Source organism: Bubalus kerabau, chromosome 3, assembly GCF_029407905.1.
Source record: "Bubalus kerabau isolate K-KA32 ecotype Philippines breed swamp buffalo chromosome 3, PCC_UOA_SB_1v2, whole genome shotgun sequence".
NCBI lineage: Eukaryota > Metazoa > Chordata > Mammalia > Artiodactyla > Bovidae > Bubalus > Bubalus kerabau.
This window is the reverse complement of record NC_073626.1, coordinates 16,141,027-16,163,798: the sequence shown is the minus strand read 5'-3', so window position 1 is coordinate 16,163,798 and position 22,772 is coordinate 16,141,027. Positions and strand designations below refer to the sequence as shown.

Here is a 22,772-nt window from a genome sequence, read left to right as displayed (position 1 = left end):
CATGTCTCAAGTTGAAATCCAGATATGAAAATAACATGACTAAAAAGCAAGAATCCTTTATTACTGATGTTCCTCCTCTTTGTGAAAGTTTGAGGTTTAGAGTTTAAAATCATTATTTGTTAGTGGCCCAAATACTACAAAGAGAATTTTAAATCTGTCTTCATCAAACCCTGATAGCCTACATTCTTCAAAAGTCAGCTTCTAGGGCAGGAGCCTTAACAGTCTTGTTCAACACAGCATCCCCAGCCCCATACCATCTAAAACCAGTGCCTGTCGCCTATTTAAAGCCCAATAAATATTTGTGGAAAGAATCAAGTGACTTAAGCTGTATTTGAATACTGCTGAATTTTCAAAGGGCAAATATGACTCTGTGTGTACCATGTTGAAGAAATGAACAAGAAATCCAGCATCACTAATTCTGCAGGATAATAGCACTTTAATGGGTGAAGGGAAAATGGATGAACAGTTTAAATCAGCTTTAACCAAAAACTTGAATTCACCAGGGTATTTTCAGGGAACACCTCATGACATTCACATTTCATATTCAAACTCCATAATTTTTAATCCAATGAAACGAAGGAAGTCACTGAAGAAAAATTAATTTCTCCTGTCCACAGGCTGTTGCTACAATACACCTGATACTTTGAGAAGAGCAAATTTTCTCTTAATCCTTTCAAGATTAAAATGCTAGGGAAAAGTTATGCAAGAAACAAGACCCTGACTAAAACTTGCACGTGTGTGTATTTTCATGTACGTATATGAACACATCATTGCAGTTTTCCCTCATGTGTTACTGCTGCATAAATGGTTCTGCTGTTCTTCAGTTCATAAGGGAAGAGAGGAGGAAGACAAAGAGGAGAGACGCAGAAGGCTGGCTTTACAACTGCTCAAGTGTTTCAGAAGTTTTGATTATTTGGATTATGCAGGCTTTTTTTTTTATAGTCCTGCTTGGGGAGAGAAAGTGGGCCTCCTTGGTGAACAGAAGTGACTGTTTGTGCAACAGAACTGATTATCTGTTTAAGATGGCTTATGCGGCAGGACTATAAAAAAATCGCAGGTGGCTTTGGTTACAAGAGGAGCTATCAGTCATCCTGAACTATTGACACATTTTTATGTACTGCAGTCTCAAATCACTCACTAAAGTTACCTATTCATCCATGAAATCTAAAATTCGGAGTCCTACCTAAGAGAAAAGGGGGAATTTAAACCAAAAAGTCAACACCCACTAGTCTTAGAACACCATTATACTTTGAAGCTAGTTGGAAGCCAAGGGCCGGTTCCCGTAGGCTCGCCGTCCCAGGGGAGAACCAGTGTCCAGCTACCACCTTGTTCGAATGATACCCGAGAGTCACTCAGCCCAGGGACTGGGAAAAGCGACTGAACTTTACACAGCTTTAGCATACGACTGGGTCATGAACTAATACAAATTACTGTGAGTATTTCTTTTTCTTCAACAGCATGCCTGCATGTGTGGTGTCCAGTCGTGTCTGACTCTGTGACCCTACAGACTGTAGCCTGCCAGGCTCCTCTGTCCTTGGGGTTCTCCAGGCAGGAATACTGGAGTGGGGTACCATTTCTTTCTCCAGGGGATCTTCCTGACCCAGGTATAGAATCCACATCTCCTGCGTCAGCGTCAACTGCACTGCAGCCAGGTTCTTTATCCCTGAGCCACCGGGGAAGCCCCGACAGTGCGCTTATCACTGGACAAGTGACAGATAAAAATCAATTCGAGTCTGGTCCAGAAGCTTAAAAATTACTAAGCACATGCTGACCTTCCTGCATTATTAGAGACAGTCAAGTAACCACACACAGAGCCGAGAATCTCCTTCAAGAGATGCATAAAATCCCTGCAATGACGGCTGTGTGATTTCCCTGCCACGGATCCAGTCTGCTGGGAAGGTCACCCGACAGCTAATGACCAAGGGCTGGAACTTTCAGGCACGTAATGCTGGATTTAAGATGAGATGGTAAGTTGTTTTTATGGACCTTTTTTCCCCTAATGTAAAAATTCTCCATCCAGGCATTAATTAATGAGTTTTGTTACATCTTTGTTTCCCAAGTGTAAGTTTCTTCCTTAAATTAAGCTCTATGCAACCCCTTTTTCGTCTGCTTTCCAAAACTGGCCTTCACTCCCCAGGACTCTAGTGTATTCAACTTCATGAAGCAACTGAGTCCCTCTGCCAAGTGTTTCCTCTCTTTCTCTCCATTCTTCTCGGGACCCATACCTGGGCATTGTCGAGTTTATCAGGATCTTATCCAGCAGAAATCTGGACAAGAAGGGGTAAGCACAATTGTCAAAAGAAACGGAAGTTAACATAGTAAACAGAAGAAATTGTCACTAATGGTACAATACGGCATGTCTTTTGATTTTCTTTTTCTTGGTTAGTATTGTCTCATGATGTGGCTTCCCTGGTGACTCAGACAGCTAACAATCAGCCAGCAATCAAGGAGACTCGGGTTTGATCCCTGGGTCAGGAAGATCCCCTGCAGAAGGGAGCGGTTTCCTCCCTTTCGAGGAGGGGCAGGAAAGGCGTGGCTGAGAGCAGACACTGAATGAGTCTTGAAAGAGGACTCACCTGGTGGGCTAGGAGAGTCAGAGAGCAGGATAAAGGACAGAGCAGGAGACAGCAGCAAGGGGAACACGTGTCTTGAATATCTTTCTGACATCCCTGTCCTCCACCTTTCAGATCCTCACAGTCCTCAGGTCATGACTTTTCTAGCTCAGAGATCTCACAGGAGTCCCATCTTTCTCCTCCAGCTGCTTTGGCTCCAGCAGAGGACTTGGTTATGCAGCGAGCACCACTGACAGTCCCCTGTTCTTACCTGCCCTGGACTCTCGCCCTCCCAACCAGCCTCCCATCAGTGAGGCACCCCACTGCCTACACCCGCCTCTGGGAGGCGCAAGCGCCCGTCATCTCCAGGTTCCAATTCTAGAGCCCTCTTTCTCTCCGGCCCTGACCCCCTCAACTTCACGTTCCACCATTTGACTCCATCTGAGGCAGTGGATTCAGTGTCTGATACCTGGAGAAGGCTCTGAGATAGTAACCATCTTGCAGAATTAAAGGTGAAATGAGAGTGCATACACCAACACAGCACAGTGCCTGGCGCTCTGCGCCCTCGCACAGGAAGGGTGGGGAGAGGGGAGAAAGGAGGGAGCCAAGAGGGCTACTTTGGTTTCCAGATTCTCCCTCCAAGACAGCCCGGCCTCCTGTCCTTTTCCGGTCCTCAACCTTAAAATGTCCAACAACAATTTCACTCTGCTACAGTAATCTCCCTTCTGGGAGTACAATTCGGTACTAATTTTCTGTATTCATTATTGATCCTGACAAACCTTAATCCTCATGATACAGCTCCTGCATTTTTTTTTTAAAGGAGGAACTATCATTGGTCTCCGTTTATCCAAGCAAAACAACCACTCCCTCCTTATTCCACAATCAGTTGGTCACGAACTCCTTTAAAATTCTGACTTTCTCAATGCCTCTCAAGTACTCCCCAATTCTATCTCCAATTTCCAGAACATTCACTTCACAAACAGGACACTAATGAATCAAGACTCAGTTTATTCACAGAGAACTTCATTGTAATGTGTGACATCATATACTGTTCTGACAGTTAAATGAGGTAACATGAGAAAAACTTAGAAGCATCTTTAAATGCAGACACAGGCTACTGTGCTGTTTTATTAAGGCCAGGGGAAACACATTTTAATAACTTAATGGTAAATTGGCATTTGAAGTTATTGAAACACAGTATCGAGGCAACAACAACAACAACAAAAATCTAGGGTTAGACCACCTCAAAGTATTTAGACTTCCTCTTCAATACAGTGGAGTAGATTAGGTCAGACCAACCCTCCCAACAGAAAATGAAATAACTACAGGGAAAAACTGTTACCGCAGCTTCTGTCTGAAGGAATTTGAGGATCATGAAGACAGCAAGATTACACAGGTTCAATCCCTGGGTCGGGAAGATCCCCTGGAGAAGGAAATGGCAACCCACTCCAGTATTCTTGCCTGGAGAATCCCATGGACAGAGGAGCCTGGCAGGAGTTGGACACGACTTAGGGACTAAAGTAACAACAAATGACCCTGGTAAGAAGAGATCTGATGCTTGCCTGTTCAACAAACACGTCTGCTGATTCTGTTGCAGACAGTGGAAGACCTAGCAAGTTATAAGCAAATCTCACATCAGAGTTGAGCAGGTAAAAATTGGAGTTCATGGCTTGCTAAGAGAAAGGGGCCCTGGTAACAACCCAGAACTTTGGCTAGGATTCCTAGAACTAAACCAAAGGAAAAATAAGCCAGAAACAGAGCAGCCTCATGAAGACTAAAGGCCACCTTTGGAACAGTTTAATCCTTGCATGTATTCAAGTGCTCTATCCTTCCCCTGCCTGCCTCCCAGAAGAAAAGTAAACATGTCAGAGGAAAATATCATCCAAAGCTAAATACTATCTCTATACTTTTAAGACACAGTGCCCAGCAGTCATCTGAAATCATCAGGCTTGCAAAAATAAGACCTAACCAAAAATCAAGAGAAAATAAGAAACAATAGAAACCGACCCACAGGGAATTCAGACACTGTAGTTACCAGATGACTTTAGAATAACTGTGATTAGTCAAGTTAAATGAATTGCACAACTAAAGAATTTCAGTGTAAAATGAATCAAAAGGACATCTTATAATTTAAAATACAACCACTGGTATGAATATATTCAATATATATTTTTTGTTAAATATATATATATATATATATTAAATAGCCTACCATGTACACCTGGAGAGAGAAAATGAACTGGATGCTACATCAGGAGGAAATATCCAGATAAAAGCATGAAAAGAAAAAGGGAAAGCAGCACAGGAAACCTAGGTTAACATACATGTAATTAGAATACCAGAGGACAGAAGGAAATGGGGTAAAAGCATTAACTGAAGACATAATGATAAGCGATTTTTCTAAAATCGATTAAAAAAAAAAAGCACAGATTCAAGAAGTGCTACAAATCTTGAGTTAGGTAAACATAAGGAAGTTCAACCGAGACCATTATAGAAAAGCAACTGAAAACTGAAGACAAAAAACAAACTCTTACAATCACTAAAAAAAAAAAAAACTGAATATTATTAAATCTGTGGGGTGGGAGGATGGGGAAAGTTTAACACGGAGATGGTATTTTCAAATGGCAAAAATAAGACTGTGTGCCAAGACTGCGCACCAAGATTCAACAGAATCATGGTAGCCAGAAGACATGATGTCAGAAATGCTATTTTAAATGCACTGAAAGTGATTTCCAAGAATTCTGTACATAATGAAAACAGAGGCAGTATAAAGTTCTTTATATAAAATCTGAGGAATCTTAACACCAGCAGACCTGAAGAAATACTAAAGGGAGCTCTTAAGATAGAAGGAAAGCAATCCCAGATGAAAGCACATCGTATAATTCTCTTCCCAATGAGTATTTTTAAGTAGATCTGAAAATACCAGGTTAAAGATCTGTTAAATATTTGTCTTAATGACTTGAATGGCAAGACAGGAAAATAAATACTGAAAATAGAGAATTGTAAATGTGTTTAATATTTAAATTTCAAAGACAATCCCCCATATACCAAAAAAACTAACCAACTCACTTTTATTGAAAAGCATTTTATGACCTGAAGCTAGAATACACGTGCCCTCAGAATACCCTGCATTCCCATCCAATCACTTCCAAACCATTAAAATTTGTCCTTCCTTCAATCTACTTTTAAGTTCCCCTAACAAACATTTGTCACCTACTATATACCTATTTTTGTCAATTTTGCACTAGATGCTGTGTGAGTTTATTGGGCATCAAGACAGATTGTACCCATGGTCATCCCAAGTGTAGAGATTACCTGACTGTACACAACTGAATATATTCTCTCCCTCTTTTAACAGGAAAAACTCTTAAAACACCCATGATGGCCATTCGTTTTTGTTGTGTGTTTTTTTTTTTTAAACCCATCACTATACCACAATCTGTCTGAAACTCTTGCATGGGTGATCTCTACACATCATTTAGCACAATTCTGCACACCAGAGCCTTCACATAAATAGCCACTGAATTAAATCTTAACAAAAGGAAGCAATGAGCCCCAACTCTTATCACAGAGCTTAACAAAAACTCCTTCATTTCAGATTTTTTTAAATGAACTGTATAAGCACTGGGTGGGAAAGTGCTGACTTGTAATATGAACAATATTTTAGCCACTAAAAAGCTTGATACATTGCAAATATATTACGTAGGTCAAATCTCAACCTTAAAGATTAGGGTGGATCCAGTACTCATGAAGTCATCTTCCTATCCAAACGCCTATGGAAACTGATCCATCTTAAAGTCTTCATAAAAAACATCTGATGACAATTGACATGCAATAGAAACCCTTAGCCAGTCAGCATCTGAAGCACAGATGAAACTGTACCAACTTATCTTCCCCTTCATTCTGAGCTTTGAAATAATGCTATTAATACTTTTGCCCAGGTTTCTGCCACTTTCAAACAATTCTGAAAGTTCTTTATTTGCAAAGTGAAACTTGGTGTTAGTTTCCTTGCGTATTTACTTAACCTTCAAGGAATAAAACTGTTTGAAAGACAAATCTAGATTTCAACACATGGTGCTCATAGCGAAAACAAAATTCATTGCAAAGGTCTGGACATTTGAAGTCTCATCTCCCTCGTCTCATTTTACTATATTAATTCTGTAACTCAAGCTTTTAAAAAAAAAACATCATACAAAACTCCTCCATCTGACTTGGCACTCTGGAATAAAACCAGAGTAACACCACTTCTTTCCTTTTCATCTTCCCCAAACGCTAGTTTCAGTGTGTCTACCTTCAGGTAGAAAGATTTTTGTTTTGTTTTAATATACGTGCATATCTCCTAATAAGACAGACAATGTAGTAGAGTAGAAGGAGCCTCAGGTTTAAATTCAGCTTTGTGTCTCATCCATAGTTCTACCAGTCAATGTCTATATGCTGTTAGACATATTGCCAAGATACTCAACTTTCTTGGCCTCAGTTTCCTTATCTGTAAAATGGGCTAACAGTATTGAGTTCTAATGATTGTTTTCAGACTAGAAACAATAGAAACTCTGAACAGAGTATTGATATGAAAGAAAGATAGATACATACATAAGTATAGACATACATATATATATATATACTTACCCTTCCTTTCCATCTGCTGTCTTTTCAGTACCCTAACCAAGGAGGATTTCTGTATTTCAGTGTAATCGTGGCAACCGTGTTTATCTCTCTAGGTTAATTTTGTATTTCACTGTTCTCTAGGCCCTCATCTGTGTTCAGTTTAAGTATCTGAGTCATTAATACTCATCTCCTTTCCCTGATATTTCTTCTAGGAATTATGGGTATGTCCTCTATTGTGTATGAGAATGGGGAAGGTATTAAGAATGATCCACAGTTTCCTTATAGCATCCCTTTCCTCAACTATACGACCAATGTTGGCTTATAACTGTGAAGATCAAACTGGCATTCCTTTTCAACATGCGCCCTTCCTGTCTCCTCAAAGGATGCATTCACCCAGATCCATGAGTCCATCATTTTTATATACAAGACCTGATCCAGAAAGGCATAACCTGTTTTTAGTATCACTTACAAAGGCACTTGTTCCTTTCATACATTTTTCTTTTACCAAAATTACAATATTGATTTTTCCTACTACCTTGTCTCTCTAAAGCCCTCAAATGCCTTCGGTAGCCCATTAAGGAAATCCATATTTTATAAGGCAAAATCAAGAAGGCTGTTTCAACTACAGAGCTTTTTTAGATCAAGTGTCTTGTTACGTCATATTATAAGCATTTTACATATAAGAACACATCTAATCTCACAACTCCAAGCAGTATGTTACATTATCATGCCCATGGAGTGAACTCAGTCAGAAATAGAAAAACAAATACCATATATTAATGCATGCATGCAGAATCGGAAAAAATTGGTACAGATGATCTTATCTACAAAAGCACAAATAGAGACACAGACAGAGAACAAACATATGGACACAAAGGAAGGGAAAGAGGGGGTGGGATGAATTGGGAGACTGGGACTGACATGTATATACCACTACATATAAAACAGATAACTACTGAGAATCTACTGTATAGCACAGGGAACTCTACTCAGTGCTCTGTGGTGACCTAAATGGGAAGGAAATAAAAAAATAGGGGATATACGTATAGCTGAATAGTGAATATACGTATTCACTTTGCTGTAGAGTAGAAATGAACACAACATTGCAAAAGCAACTATACTTTAATAAGTTTTTTTAAAAGTAAATACAATTCAGAAATAAAGAAATATACAGAAATGAGCTAAAAAGTGACACGCAGGTGTCTACGGAGAAGGCAATGGCACCCCACTCCAGTACTCTTGCCTGGAGAATCCCAGGGACAGAGGAGCCTAGTGGGCTGCCCTCTATGGGGTCGCACAGAGTCGGACATGACTGAGGTGACTTAGCAGCAGCGGCAGCAGGTGTCTAGTAAGTGACAGGACAGGCACTCCGATCCCCACAGCACCGCTGTGCCATCAGTGGCCCTGGGGTTGCCTGCGCGCTTGAGGCTGGTCCCGTCAGCACCGCGTCCTGCAGAATGCTGGGGTGACGGGACCTACGCTCGGCCTCAGCCTTGCACAGGTGAGAGTGCTAAGGAAGCAGGGATTCCGGGCAGGGCTCCAGCCAGGAGTCAAGGTTTCCTTGAAAACACCTGAGCTGCCTCTGCGTCTCACCCTCCACTCTGTGCTCCAGCTTGAGGATGCGCGAGGGGGTGGATGGGGTTTACGATCCTCACACTCCCCTTGCTCAAGGTCATGAGCGTGGGAGGAGCATCAGGAAAAGCCTTCTTTCTCCAGGAAGCCTGCACTTTCTTGGAGTCTCGCAGAGGATCTTCAATGTCATCCTTCCTACCTCTGACACAGCACACAAACCAGCGTGCGCAGTTCAGGCTCCTGGACACAGACCTATTCCTTAACTCATGTGAGAGTCACGTGTATTTTCCACATGGTGCCAGGTGGACCGTAATGTACTGTACATTTTTCTAGACGTAAGTTATACTTTCGTCACAATCTTAAAATGGTATCTAGTGAAGCCCCAAAACCACAAGCGAAATTTCATTTTTTAAATATTTTAACACACCATCTTCGACTTAAACCATCTGATAAGGATATTATCGGAACAGAGAGGCAGATCTTCAAAATGTCTTGATATTTAGAAATGTATACTGAGCTAGGACATAAACAGAAGCTAAGATCTTCCAAGTTCCTTAAATTGCTCAATTTTCTGCTTCCCCCAATTCACTCACCCCAAGATCCAACATGCCCTGCTACTTGTCATTGGCTGAACATACATTGTTCTCTCACACCTGGAATGTCCATCTAATTCATTCAGCAAATATTTAGTCAAGAAACAGAGCTGAAAAGAGTCTCTGCCTAGTGGGGAAAAGATATCATTCAAATAATCATGCAAATAATATCAAAGCACAGCTGCGATGACTGCCCTCAAGAAAAGGTACTTGAATGAGCCAGCTCTTCTCATAGAAAGGATATGACCTGGAGAAGTCCGACTGGCCTGAGGGATTAACGTGGGATCTGGGATCTAAAGGACTGAACCAGGGAAGACAATGGGAGGAGCTTTCCCAACAGAGGGAAAGGATTGTGCAAAGGCCCTGGGGTTAAGAGGAAGTTGGTGAATAGGAGACACCAAAAGGAGGCAACACCCTTCTCTGCTTTCAAAGCTCCTTTTCTGTCCCATGCAGCTCAAATATCACTTCCTCTGGGAAGCCATTCCCTCCTCTCCATTTGCACTGTAAATGGATATACCCCCCATACCATTACAGCATTTCTTTTATCCTTCCGTTAGCACTTAGCTCACTGTATTGCAATTATCTGTTTACACATCGGCCTCCTCTAGACTAAGAATTCATGGAGGACAAGAGCAATAAAGCATTATCTGTGTGTCTGCATACACGGATGGGTGTATTTTAAATGCTCAACAAGTGTCTCAAGAATGAACTAGGATGACAGAACCATGCTAGGCACACTCGGAAACATTTTACCTTGAGACTGTTTTACTTTGTGAGTTGATCTAAAATGTTTGCAAAGACTCAGATGTAAATAGCAACTTTTAAAAAGATCTCTCCCACCCCAACCTTAATGAATCATAAGGTGTTATTTACTGAAGCGTCAGAAACAGCTGCCCAGACTGTGTGAGCACAACGTAATTCACTTTATAAATATCACACAATTATCTAATTTCTAAAAGTCTCTGCATGCTTTGAAAGGTGTTATTTTGGAAACAAGTCCTGGCCCATCCGAGGGAAATTCCCTAACTAGCACTATCATCGCTAAGTATATCCATAAAAACTCGGAAAGACCAGAGAGGAAGCATAAACTCCCTGCTCCTCTGTGGGCATTCCGAGTGCTTCCAGCCTGGCATGGGTGGGGGGTCTCTGCACACTCACCCCTCCCCCCCCCCCCCCCCCCAGTGAGGGCTGCAGTCACCTGGCCCACCTGCACTTCCAGGTAACAATTCCAGAGTCTGGCTCAACTAACCCTCAGCTTCCCTCCATCAGAAATGCCCCAGCCACCCCTGGGCAGCTGTTTGCCTGCCGGCCTTTGTGTGATTGGGCAGTTGAAGCCGTGGTAAGGATTCGGGAACAGAGGCAGGCTTGTTTTGCTGGCCTTTCTGCTGAGCCCTCCAAATGGGAATCGCAGCCTCTGAGGTTTTCCTTACATGGTGTCAGCAACCCCACTGCAGATCCGCCTCCCACCTCCGAATCCAATCCCACCCTTTTAGGGAGAGGAGAAACAATGCAATCAAGATGAGGGTATTCCTGCTGCAAGCCAATCCCCAGGTTCTCTGGCTACTTGATACGGGCTAGGGAGATAGGGCTCCCCCCTCCGAGGTCTATCTGTACCTGACATCTTTCCAGGATCACGGGGACGTGAGCCGCGGGAGGAGTGGTAACTGGAAACCGCGCCTCCTGGAGCCCCGTCTGAACACAAGCAGATGTGTGCTTTATCGTTCCCAGGCACAGAGAGGCAGAGGCTCCCGAGCCCTGGAGCAGACACGAACCCTGAGAACTGCACTCCCCTCGGCCTCTGCTCACCACTTCCTCCCCGATTGGTCCCACTCCGAGGGGCAGGATGTGCGCCGCCTGGGAAAGCAGCCCTTGGCCAGCCCGGTCACACGCTGCCCTCTGATCTCTTCCCACCAGACTGTGTTACTTTGTGGGCTGGCTTTTTTTTTTTCCCCTCCTTAATCTGGCATCCATGGAAGTTAGCACTTTATTACAGATTTCCCGCCTTTATTTATCTCACTTAATTATAATATCTCCTGGGAAGAAGAAGGAGCCTCTGAAATGCCAGGGAAAGGAGAGCCAGGCTGGGTTCTAAGGGAGTCAGGGAGGCATCCCAGACCGGGTGATCTCTCGGGTTCACAGACGATGTTGTGTATCGGGGTTGGTTTCACAATAGGGCATGGCTTAATCCACACTCTTAGGATGGGAGCTGTTTGTCTTACACAACCGGGGTCCTTGGATGTGTCTGTCTCCTCTCGCAGACAGGACCAGGCCAGGGGGAAAACTGAAGGGGGTGCGGTTCCTCTGGTTGGTGGGGATTCCCCAGCACCCCTCATGTGAACTCCTGCTCCAGGCCCGTCCTCAGAGGCCTGTACACACACTTCCCACACGCTTCCCTTCTACGAACAAGAATATCCCCAGGGATAGGTCAGAATAAAGCCTCCTCCTGCTCAGTGAACTCTGTGTGCCCTCTGCCCTCGTTCCAAACAGGGTTACCTCTTTACCATGTGCTTATAGTCTACACTACATGCCCTAATGGGGCATTTATCACCTTTTTTTGGCTTTGAATAATTTTATTCCTTATGAACAGAACATACTTGTCGGTGTCTTGGGTAAACTTACCATTCTCTTCATAGCTTCTCTCATGTTGCATGCATGCGTGCCCAGTCATATCTGACTTTTTGCAACCCCACGGACTGTAGCCCACCAGGCTCCTCTGTCCATGGGATTCTCCAGGCAAGAGGACTGGAGCAGGTTGGCATTTCCTCCTCCAGGGGATCTTCCCAATGCAAGTACTGAACACGTGTGTCTTGTATCTCTTGCACTGGGCAGGCAGGTTCTTTATCGCTACTGCAACTTGCCAAGTCCACATTATGGCCCTACACAACCTTAAAGACTAGTGACTGAGACTGAATTCTATAAGCATATCCCATAATCCAGGTGACAGCAAACTTTCTGTTAAGGGCCAGACAGTAAATATTTTTGGTTTCAGCTTTGTCTCAACTACTCAGTTGTGATCTTATAGCCCCAAAAGTGGAGAAGGCAATGGCACCCCACTCCAGTAACTCTTGCCTGGAAAATCCCATGGACAGAGGAGCCTGGTGGGCTGCAGTCCATGGGGTTGCTAAGAGTCGGACACGACTGAGCGACTTCACTTTCACTTTTCACTTTCATGCATTGGAGAAGGAAATGGCAACCCAATTCAGTGTTCTTGCCTGGAGAATCCCAGGGACAGAGGAGCCTGGTAGGCTGCCGTCTCTGGGGATGCACAGTCAGACATGACTGAAGCAACTTAGCAGCAGCAGCAGTAGCAGCCCCAAAACAGCTATAAATAATACGTGAATGTGGACATCTCTTTGTGCCAATAAAACTTTATTCACAAAACCAGCTGATGTAATTAACAGTTGAGCTCATCAACATTACCAGTAATATTAAACCCTAGAAGATCCACACTTCCATAGCCCAGTCCCAAGCACAGTTCTGTCGCCTAGAACTGAATTCCAGCTAAATACAACCCAACTGTGCTGAGCTTGCATCTCAGCAAAGTGCACGTGACAATAATCTTGTATTTGAAGACCATGTTTTAGGACTGTTGAATGCCTCCAACATCCACATAAATCTATGTTTCCTCTTTAAAAATAACGTTGCATTTTAGGAAACCACGTGGACCCAGAAACAAGCCCATCAAACAGCTAGAAGGCACAAAAGTGGTATGAACTCAGAAAAGGTAGCTAGTCTCCATGGAAATCAAACCCATGATCCTACTTCGAATATAACCATTGAAGCTGGTCTAGCCTACACCACCTTTTTCACTAACTTGCTGAAGCACCAAGCCAGGCTTCAAGGATAAAAATACTTCATGACAAAAGTACATATCCAGAAAATATCAGCACTGCACCAGAACTTACAAGTCATCTGGGAAAACCACCTAATTTATACAAATAAACTGAGGTAGAGAGAAACTGTCACGTGCCCAAGATCACCAAACTGGTTGTAGAGAGGGCATGATCACACGCCAATGAGCCACGTGCTCTAATAAGCACAGACCACATGAACTACAGCTCAATGCTGTATTCCCTGCCTCAACAACAGTTCCTGGCATGAGAACACACGAGGAATTGATGACAAACGACAAAGGACCCAGACCTCCACACTTCCGCATCACAAGTGGCGTACGCTAATAAATCCCTTGCTCCTAAAGAATGTTCTATGTGTAACTTTCTTCCTGATGTCGAATCGTGCGCTTGCCCCTTCAGACACCACAATCAACTGCTGAGCGAGTCTAAGTAGCCTAAAGGAGTCGAAGCACCACTCCAGGCGGCCAACTCCATCCTAAGGAATTATTTATGCATGATGAGCCTCTGTCTGCAACATCAGTGATGTCTGGATCTTCGAGGACTACTCACAGAGGACTCCACCTAAGTGTTCTAAAACACTGTCTGCCCAGGGTTTCCCAGGACTTGCCACATGGAAGCCTGACTGCTTCGAGAGGTTGTGGCTTATTTCACATTATCTGCACCCACTCATCCATCACCATGAGACAGTGGGATACAAAGCCAGCTCTTCAAAGTAAGGCCGAGAAGGCACTGACTATCCCTGACTGTTTGCCACGTTGTCCTGCCCTGACAACAGACAGGACAGGTGCTGCCCCGAGAGAGGCTGCTGTGTGAGAAGCCCTCTTTCTTGACCACCATCACATCTAAGTGCCTTGCCCTGCTCCACCGTTGAAGGTCAAGTGGAAACATTCCTTCCACAGGTGTTGGCCTTTTAAAAGGAATGCAGACGTCGAGCTCCATTTAAGTTTTCAAAATATTGCTTCTTCTTTGAACTCGGAATGTGTAACTTTATCCACAGACGGTGCACTTTTACGTTCACCCAGACTGTTTCTATGGCATGGCTCTTCACAAAGAGGGGAGAATGGCAGCCTTCACAGAAAGGAGTGGAGTATTCAGCCCCCACCTCTGGCACTCCTTACTAAGTCCACAACAAGGATCACTCAGCAGGAGGCCGTTAGAGAACCAGAAGTCATTAAGGGTAGGAAAGGTCCCTCTCCCTAATCTCCGGAGTCTTTTACAGAAAAACACTATCAAAAACACTTGGCTGATTTACAATTCTGCCAACCTTCCCAACTGTTGCAAAGCACCAAATGATATTATATCAAAGGCAGAATAATTAAAACATCTAAAAATATATGACCTCTGGGAATAAATATTTTAGATAACGCTTTCTCAGTTCTTTGTGCTTTACTGATATAACGTGCTTCTGGAAATACTGATAATACCACATGCACCCCCAAAAATAAAAAATGCTGATACCCTAAAAAGAAACAGGCAGAGGTATTTTTCGTTTCACACACACACACACACACACAATCTTCCAGGATGGCACACGTACACAGACACACCTTGACAGAGGTGAAATGCCAGATTTAAAATAAATTCAAAACATTTACAAGATAAAATTCAGACATCTGAGCAAGGGTTTTCCCACAATTAAATATGCAATGTTATCAACAAAATCAGTTTAAGACTGCCTGCCCAATATATAAATTTCCCTTTGTGTTTGAAATACTTTTATCAGATAAGATAGCTTTTGTTTAAACTACTATTTTCAGAATTTGCTTTGGGGGTTTTGAATACATACAAGAGAAGTAACTTGAGATTTCCTACCCTGCTTTAAAATGTGTTTCTTCTGTCTGTTTGTATTTAGTAATTTCCTGTCAAATAAGCTCACATAATTAACTTTCCTTGCTCCAATCTCTTTTTTTCCCCCCCCATTCCTGCTTCCTGAGGATGGTAATAAAATGCTGATTACATTCTGCTGCTATCTGCCTTTTCTCCGTCGCCCTCCAGCCTTCTTTGTTAGAGCCCACTCTCAGGTTTCAGCAGTTAGACTGGGAGAGACCTACAACAGAAAGGAAGCAAGTCAGACTTGGGAACTTCCTGCTCATTCACATTTATTGGTGGCCCCATGGCTGAGCTGGGGCCCATCAAGGAGTGGGAGGCATGATTTTTTTTTTTCCTCCCAAATTCAGTGAAATCCAAGTACCAAATTCCACCCCCACGCACATCAGCCATTTCTGATATGTATGGGCATGCCTCCCTGTCATTCCTGACCAGAGGCTGAGATGGTTGGGAAGAGCAGTCATCTTGAGCATCTTAGGACAGGAAGAACGCCCACCAACATTTACAAAAATAGAAAATTCTTGCATATCTGGCTTTTTTTTCATATAGCTGAGCAGATCAGCACATGTTACTTCTTGATAGTTAATCTCTCATTTCATACTAATTGAACACTTCATAGAATTTATGCAAATAATCTGCTAAGTTTTATTACCTGAGCATTCTAAAGCCTATGACATGAAAGGAAAAATCAAAAGTGCCGTGAATCCATCAGATTTTAGTGTTGGTACTTCCAAAACATGAAGACCAATCGCTTTCATGTACATTCAAGTTTCTGAGCCCGAGAAGATCAGCTGGAGAAGGAAATGGCAACCCACTTCAGTATTCTTGCCGGGAGAATCCCATGGACAGGGAGCCTGGCAGGCCACAGTCCATGGGGTCGCAACAGTCAGACATGACATAGCGACTAAACCATCACCAGCTTTAGACATGGGCAAACGTCCTGTGGACAAAAGTCACCCTCAGTTGAAAAACAATGATACATATTAAACTCAGAATAGTAAAGCTGCGCTTCCTCATTTCTTACAGATAAACACAGTTGTTAAAATTCTAGCTGCATCATCATATAAGGGAGTCAAACCTTAAAATTCCAAAGGGTCTCCATTCTGACCACTAAACATTTGAAGATGTAAATATTGGTGACCGCTCATTATGATGGTGCCTGAAGTTCACAAGGGACATATCCCATGGTTCCAAATCCATCGCAAATATTAACAGAGAAGTCCCAAGAGACAAAATCATAAATACCTTCCTGGACTAGAATCAGACCAAAAAACACCAACTAGCAAAATGGTAAACCACAGGATGCTGGAATCCAGAGCTATCTAAACCAATGGTGGACGAATCTGATGCCTCACAGGCCACTGAGCATACTCCATAAGCAAGCAGTTTCACTCCAAGGTTTATGCCCTGGAGAAACTCTGGAATATGTGCATCAGTTGATAAGCACAAGAGTATTCCTAAGAGCACGTCTAGCTAGCAAAAAATACAAAAGCTCACCAATGGGAGAACAAATATACTGTAGTATATGCAGAATATAATATTCATTTCTATAGCAGAAAACATGCTGCTACAGGTATTACTGATAAATCACAGAGACATGATTTTGAATGAATACAGCATAGAAGACTGCAACGTGCACCAGTTTTATGACATTCTAATATAGGCAACTCTAAATCTATTAAACCTATTTTTAAAACATATTTAAACCTATTTTTGAAAACCCAAAGAGTGTGTTTTTTCCGCAGAGTGTGTGCGTATTAGGGCAAAAAAAAAAAAGACTAAATTCAGACCAGTGGTTTCCTTTGGGGAGGAAGTAAAGGATTACAGAGAGGTAAACTGGACTGCATTAGGAAAGTCTGTGGTGAATTACTGTGTATTCATTTAATATTATGTTTCATAACATACACATACAGTATGTGTGTATTTGCTGTATCAAATAAATTTTTTAAAAATTCTCCAAAGAAAAGACCTAAGAAAAATGATGGTAAAACAAAAATCAACAAAAGCAAATATTAAAGCACTTCAGAGAAATAAAGTGAAGCCAATGGATTAAAAAAAGCATGGGAACATAAGGAACAATAAAAAATCTGCAAAATATCAGTAATTTTGATTAAGAACTTAATAGCCTTTTAAGTTAAATTGGGTAAAGTAAAAAATCTACAAAACAGAAACAAGATGAGGGAAGTTGTTTAATGGATAGGGTTAAGGTATTTAAAAATATTATTTAAAAAGGAAGTATAAGTAAACTCTGTAGGGAATGATAAATGGCATCTAAAGACACAGCAGAGATTAAATCAGAAGACCTAAAACATTTGCCAACAGAACGTTAAATTACAGTCTATAGTCTATCAAACTATCACAGCTAATAACTGAGGAATTAGTACATTGCCAGTTTGGAAATCCTAATGAAAAAAACCCATCTGGGTAATAATTATCAATGGCTGTTAAAATCGTAAAAAGACAACTAGACATCTTGAGCCTTCCGAATGAAGAAGACAACATTCCCAGTAATTCTTATACTTTATACTTATACAGTGGAGAAGGCAATGGCACCCCACTCCAGTACTCTTGCCTGGAAAACCCCATGGATGGAGGAGCCTGGTAGACTGCAGTCCATGGGGTCGCTAGGAGTTGGACACAATTGTGTAACTTTCAAGTAGACAACCTGAGTGACTTCACTTTCACTTTTCACTTTCATGCATTGGAGAAGGAAATGGCAACCCACTCCAGTGTTCTTGCCTGGAGAATCCCAGGGACGGGGGAGCCTGGTGGGCTGCCGTCTCTGGGGTAGCACAGAGTCAGACACGACTGAAGTGACTTAGCAGCAGCAGCAGCAACAACATACTTAAACAGAGAATCAGAAGTCCAAGGGCAATTAAGATTTAGAAAAATAATAGAGGGAACATGCCCTATAAGGAAACACGATTCTAAGAAGTCAGTTATTGGGACAAAGTAACATGATGCAGGGACAGACATTTATGGAGACAGAATCAGGATTCCCAACAGGCTCAAGAATCTGTAAAGAAAAAAGACAAAGCCCTCTCCCTGCGCAGCCTGAAATCTAGGGTTTGGGAACTCTACATGACACGCACAAACACAAGCATTACAGAGCACAGAAGCCTGAAGAGCACTGTCTGGAAATGTTCGATGGGGTCAATGAATTCCGAGGACAGCGAGAAACGCAGCACGTGCCTCTGTCACAGATGCGACATAAGGCTAGGCCTTCGGATGGATGGATGGACAGAGGGACGGCAGCAGTGAGAACAGGGATGAGGGACACATGAGTGACCACAGAAAGATGATGCGACCATCTGGAGAGCAGCAAGGGGAGTGCATTGACAAATAGTGAAAACACAAGATGAGACGGCAAAAAATGGAACCAGATTTGAATTCCAATCAATTCAGACATTTCTATCCCTACCACTAGACTGGGCACTGAGCAGAAACAGATTTAGGACCTACAAGGTTCCAATTCAAGACTCATGACTGATGAGTGGGGTATCCCAACCCATATACATCATCACCAGCATTATTATTACATAACACTATTGTGAAGGAGCCAAAGAATGTTCAAACTACCGCACAATTGCACTCATCTCACATGCTAGGCAAAGTGATGCTCAAAATTCTCCAAGGCAGGCTTCAACAGTACATGAACCAAGAACTTCCAAATGTTCAAGCTGGATTTAGAAAAGGCAGAGGAACCAGAGATCAAATTGCCAACATCATTAGATCATAGAAAAAGCAACAGAGTTCCAGAAAAACAACGAATTCTGCTTTACTGATTTCGACAAAGCCTTTGGCTGTGTGGATCACAACAAACTGTGGAAAATTCTTGAAGAGCTGGGAATACCATACTACCTTACCTGCATTTGGAGGAATCTGTATGCAGGTCAGGAAGCAACAGTTAAAACCGGACACTGAAGAATGGACTGGTTCCAAATTGGGAAAGTAGTACATCAAGGCTGTATATCGTCACTTTGCTTATTTAACTTATATGCAGAGTACATCATGCATGGCGGGATGGATGAAGCACAGCTGGAATCAAGATTGCAGAAAGAAATATCAATAACCTCAGATATGCAGATGACACCACCCTTATGGCAGAAAGTGAAGAGGAACTAAAAAGCCTCTTGATGAAAGTGAAAGAGGAGAGTGAAAAAGCTGGCTTAAAATTCAACATTCAAAAAATGAAGATCATGGCATCCAGTCCCATCACTTCATGAGAAATAGATGGGGAAACAATGGAAAAGAGTGACAGACTTTATTTTTTGGGCTCCAAAATGACTGCAGATGGTGACTGCAGCCATGAAATTAAAAGATGCTTACTCCTTGGAAGGAAAGTTATGACCAACCTAGACAGCATATTAAAAGCAGAGATATTACTTTGCCAATAAAGGTACATCTATTCAAAGCTATGGTTTTTCCAGTGGTCATGTATGGATGTGAGAGTTGGACCGTTAAGAAAACTGAGAGCCAAAGAATTGATGCTTTTGAACTGTGGTTTTGGAGAAGACTCTTTGGAGTCCCTTGGACAGCAAGGAGATCAAACCAATCAATCCTAGAGGAAATCAGTCCTGAATATTCATTGGAAGGACTGATGCTGAAGCTCCAATATTTTGGCCACCTGATGGCAAAGAACTGACTCATTGGAAAAGACCCTGATGATGTGAAAGATTGAAGGCAGGAGGAAGAGAGGACAACGGAGGATAAGATGGTTGGATGGCATCGCCAACTCGATGAACATGAGTTTGAGCAAGCTCCGGGAGTTGATGATGGACAGGGAAGCCTGGTGTGCTGCAGTCCATGGGGTCACAAAGAGTTGGACAGGACTGAGAGACTGAAGTGAACTAACTGTGAAGGAACAAGGGTCCTGAACTTGAAATCAAAACCATGGGTCCAAGCCCTGGTCAGAACAGCATAATGGTGTAGCCCAAGCTTGGTCTACATCTGCTTCTGTACTCAGCAGGATCTTGATACACTGCTTAGTGTCTTCGTGGCTCAACATCCCACGGCTAAGAGGACAGGGATAATAATAGTACATTTCCTAACAGGACTAACGTGAAGATTTAAAATTTAGAATGTTTAAAGCACTTAGAAAAGTTCTCAGGAAACAGAATGCACTAAATAGACCTTTAGCTGTTACAATCACCAGCTTTCTAGTTTGATGCCATCGAGTCCAAGTCCTTGAAATCTAAGCTTCTGCTGTCTTCTTTATAAGAAGATAGTATTCCTGTCCTCAGAGCATTGCTATATGGTTGTAGAAGCAAAGAAGAAGAAAAAACAAGCCTTCTGAATTACCAATATTATACCAAAAGTAGTTATAAAACTAAGTTTTACTACATTTCAAAGCATCAAAAGCTCGTTTGTTTTTTTCTTGTACAGGCTGATGTGTGTGTTAACTCCATCAGTTGCTAAGAACTTCATATAGCAATTTTGTTTCAGAAAATTAGCCATTCTCAGCTTATAATAATTAAAAGAATCTTCTCCATAAATCTAGCACACCAATCAGCTGGGTACAGCGCTCCAATGTCCAACCATTAGGGATGTCTAACAATTTAGTTAACCTTTAGCAAAAGTGTGCAGGCACACTGGCAACTAGTGCAGAGTTAAAAGATGTTAATGTGTCTTTTTTTAAGTACTATATGCAATGTTTATTCTCTTTTTATTGTTCCTAATTGTTGTTTTTTTTTTCTAATTGTTTTTTACATGTAGGAAACTCAGGGCAATTTTTTGATGAAGTTGTCTTGTCTGAAAGTTCATTTCAGGATATGAGACGAAATGAAGCACTGTTTGCTTGTGAAGGAGGCCATCTGAAGGTTTCCAAAAGCAAAATTAGAGAATACAAATATATCCATGGAAAATAGACAATGTTAAAGTCAGTTTCCTAAAATAACCACACACTCCCCACCTCTTACCAGTCCTAATCCACTCTCAAACCTGCCTCCAGATTACTTAAGAAGAGCTTAAAAACTCTGGGGATTAGCCAAATCCTCCACTCTTTTCCTCACCAGCTCCCCACAACTATCTCCATCTTTTCCACGTTTGAAAATTCTGATTGTAAACTGCTTTCACCTAACAATGAAAGAGATGACAGGAAGGCAAAAGCCATATTAAATTAGTCCATCTTTCTTTCAGGCAGCTCTGATGAAAACCTTAGGAGGAAGTAGAAATAACTAACAGATAAAACTGAGGGCTTGGAATCATTTGAGCAATACATGCCTGATAAATAAGGAAAAGTATATCGCAGCATATAAGCTTTTAAGAAATGCTGAAGTCTACCAGGTGAGTCTCTTTTAGATCTACAGAGACAAACCAGAATGCCTAATTCATAAGGAACCAGGTGGAAATGGTAACACCACATGTTTTGGGTCTGAGAGTATGTACTGGTTTTTCAACTAAAATCTAACAATAAAAGGTAACAAAGATAATCCACGTTTGGAGCCCAGGCAGAGGGGAGGGGAAGCAGTAAAGTCCATCAGCCAAAGGAGACAGCAGTCATCAGCAGTATGTCCCACTCCACCATGAGAAAAGGAGCCCAGATGTGCAGAAGCTAATATATGATGAAGGTGACTGTTCTGTGCATTTGAGAAGGGATGGTTTTATATATATATACACACACACATTTTTTTTTAATTTTATATTCTCAACAAATGGCTGGTTCAAATTTGAGATCCATCAGGGGGGAAAAAGTGGTCCTTTATTTCACAGCATACATACAAGTCAATTCCAGGTAGATTATAGATCTACATGTGAGAAAGGATCAAGTTCACAGAAAACACATAGGAGAGTAGCTGCACGATTTGGTGATTGAAATCTAAGTTCTTATACAGAACACAAATGGCATCACTCAGGAGAAAAGACCGACGAATTTGAGTAAATTAATATTAATCGCTCCTGTTCATCAAAAGGCACCATTATGAGAGCAAAAAAGCAAACCACCGAGTGGACAAAGATATATGTAACACACGTAACTATCAGAGTTCATTTCAAAGCATACAAAGAACTCTTAGAAGTCAAAAAAAAAACCAATAAAAAATGGGCAATAAATTTGAATAACTTCTTAAAAAAGAGGGTATCCAAATGTCCACTAAGCAGAATAAAAGATTGTCAACTTCTTAGCCATTACAAGGAAATGCAAATTAAAATCATGAAGACATACTGCTAACACCCACCAGAATGGCTAAAATGGGAAGGTCTGGCAATGCCAAGCACTGACAAGGATATAGAACAATGAAAAAATGAATACGCCTGTAGCACTTGTGGAAGAAGATACAGTTCATGGGGTCACAAAGAGTTGGACACAATTGAGCAGCTAACACTTTCACTACTTCAAGAAGGTACAAGTAGCCTCAAAATCTGTTTGGCACTGCCTATTAAAATTGAATATATGAAAACTGCATAGCACAGCCCAGCAATTTTGCTTCTAAGGCATGTGAGTTTGTGTGGACGTGCATATGTGTAACAAAAAAAAAGCTGTACACACATATGTATCAAAAGATTTATAAAAAAATGTCCACAGCATCATAATTCATACTACCAAAAGCTATGTCAACTACAGTAGAGTTTGATAGTCTATATCCTAAAACAGAATTTTATATGACGACTAAAATGTGGTAAATATCACTGAATCTCTCAAACATGTCGAGTGGAAAGAAAAGAGCCATCCCCCTAGGCTGTTCAAAAATCAGTTCCAATTATGTCAGATTTCTGGTTCTAGGTAAGAAGGTATAAGCATACCTCACCCATCTCTACTATTGAATAAAGCT

At 41.8% G+C, this 22,772-nt stretch overlaps 1 protein-coding gene across 11 annotated transcripts in view; it reads right to left on the bottom strand.

Annotated features, from left to right (window-relative positions):
- Positions 1-22,772, bottom strand: part of LOC129645509 (uncharacterized) — a 138,774-nt gene that overhangs the window by 2,796 nt on the left and 113,206 nt on the right. For 2 of the 11 annotated variants that reach the window (XR_008711402.1, XR_008711404.1), the window contains one exon: positions 14,742-15,223. The exons of 1 other annotated variant lie outside the window; for it this stretch is intronic. The gene's annotated coding sequence lies outside the window, so the exon portion shown is untranslated. Of the gene's footprint in view, positions 1-4,050; positions 4,068-14,741; positions 15,224-15,655; positions 15,795-15,926; positions 15,944-18,869; positions 19,042-22,772 lie in introns of those variants that run through there. 8 more of the 11 variants (XR_008711396.1, XR_008711397.1, XR_008711395.1 and 5 more) reach the window with 8 other exon arrangements.